This window comes from Oratosquilla oratoria, chromosome 1 (genome assembly GCF_046742065.1).
Source record: "Oratosquilla oratoria isolate Oo_2021 chromosome 1, ASM4674206v1, whole genome shotgun sequence".
In the NCBI taxonomy this organism is placed as follows: domain Eukaryota; kingdom Metazoa; phylum Arthropoda; class Malacostraca; order Stomatopoda; family Squillidae; genus Oratosquilla; species Oratosquilla oratoria.
Window position 1 is genome coordinate 39,436,147 of NC_134777.1, and position 2,500 is coordinate 39,438,646.

Genomic DNA, 2,500 nt, shown 5'->3' on the forward strand with positions numbered 1-2,500 from the left:
ATACAAGTTTTAGTTTCTGCTTGTAAGCCAAACTATTACAAACCACATGAGATGGTATAAGCTGGGTAGCACGAATACTCAGGACACCTCACTGTACACTTTGTTGTTCTATCAGATCTGATCATCAAGGTAATCGTAAAACAATTGACAAGACATCACAAACAAACAAAGATATGTTGTGCGTTGTTATTAAAACGGTGTCCAATAGACATGATTACGGATAGTACTCAGAGATACCATTAATGCATTGCATAAATTCTCCATCTGAATATTCGTTTATAACTACTTAGTGATTATCATAGGAAAACACCAACTGATGCCTCGTCCTTTGAAAACATATAAACTACCATTCTAGATTTAGGTCGAATAGTTATTAGTAGCAGAAGTTATTTACAGATGATCAAGTGGAAGGAACTGTTGAAATAAGATATCTACGTTCGTGTGACGACGAAAGATCTACTTATTGAGAGAAATGTCAACATGAAAACGATATCTTCACAAATGATCCAAAGGTGACTTGGTGATCAATTACAGGAGGATTAACAAATCACATTAATCAAGTGCGACCCTAATGAACAGCTCAGAAAATATATTTGTTTTCCCCTCTCCGGTCTGTGAAACGCTCCTCTCTTGAATAAAAAAAAAAAAAAAAAAAAAAAAAAGGACTATATAAACGACAATGTCTCCCTGGTAACTTGGGTAGTGTTAAGCCACCTTTAAGACCCATGGTTGACCCTGGGCGTTTCTATCATTAAAACTATAGAATACAACATTCTGGAAGAGAAAAACCTAAATATATATACATGTGTAGAGTATATACATATGTATTTGTATTTCATGTATACACTTACTGTATATACGTTTACAATAACACTGTCCTGTTCACCTCTTCTCTCCTATATTCTTACTCTCACGTGTTTCTTTTATTCTTATTGTTGCTTTTTACTTCTTGTTGGTATTTTGTTTTCAATAATTCCGTTTTCACACATGTTTCTATTGTCTCTTTTTGTTGAAAAGCTATCATTCATCTCAAACAATTGTCTCCTACTTTGGTTTTTCTGTTTCTAATAACTTCTCACCAGAACTTTAATATCGCTTCGGAAAATTTCTCTTTCAATCTCTTATCAGATTTCCCGACTTGACCCATAATAATTCTGTCTTCACGCCTTCCTACCTTTTTGCGTCTTCTTACAGTTCCTTGCGAGACTAATTGCTACCCCTTTAGCACTTTCATATTTGGGTACTACTATTTGATCCCATTCCTCCTTTATTACCTGTTTATTTCCCTTCTTTATAATCCTTCCTACTTAGACTTCGATTAATGAAAATAAGCATACCCATTCTCATTTTTATATGCTCTTAAACAGTTATGAAGATTACCAATCCCGACACTTGGAACCGAAAGGTTGCCTGTCAGGATTTTTTTTTTTTTTCATTACAGCTCATTTAATCGCTACATTTATTTCCCAACGCCCCACCTCGCTATGTTTATTGAGTTATTCTTCCACACTTCTTTTTACTCCTACCCTCGTCTCGTACATTTTTTTTTATCTTATCTTACCTAGCTCTGTCTCTCACGTTGCTTTTTTTTTCCATCTCCTCCATTCTGTTTCTCTACCTTACACCTCCTCAGTGACCAAACGCACGTACATCAACGCACTGGAGCATTCACTCTATTACACATATTAACGTATGAGCATTAGTGTACATACTTGACTAAATAAAAACGCTCACGCTTGTCTCTTATAACTCGCAACTCCCTCTATCTCTTGCCTTACACGGCTTAACCTCCTCCCTCTCACTTTTCTTCAACCCAGTTTTTTAACTTTTTTCAACCCGTTCCCTCGCTTCATGTTATATCTAGGGTATATTATTGCACTACCAATTATTCTCATTTTATGAATTATTTCATTCAACACCATAATGAAATATTAATCAATAATTTCTGAAACATGTTGTTTTTACCCAAGTCCATCAGCTTTGTCCCTACACCAATCCTTCTATCAATTTTGTTCCATTTTTCCATCACTTTACCCTTTACTCTTCTCTATTTCTTCCATCCCCAAGAAATGGTTCGATTTATTCTACTTCTTCACTCGTACAGAATCTCAGATTCCTCTCGCCTCTCCTTTACCTCCTCCATTACTCCAGATCTTAGAAGTAATATTGACCCAAAGAGGTGGTTACCAGAGACAATATAGAATACTCACCACTCCCACTACGAAAATATACTAAATATTTTTTCAACCTTTCTTGTGCATTTCGTGTAATTAAATTTCGTCAAAGGCCCAGTTTTCTTTATCGCTGTCTCACGTAAGCTTCGCTTCATCATATTTGACTCACTGATTTTTGGTCTCCTCTAGCGTTTACCTCTGACACCATCCTATCCATGTATAAATTGAACAGACAAGGCGACATGACACATTCCTGGCGAAGTCCCACTTTTACCTCAAAACACTCAATCTCTCCATTTCTATTTCTAACATAGGCTCTACTACTC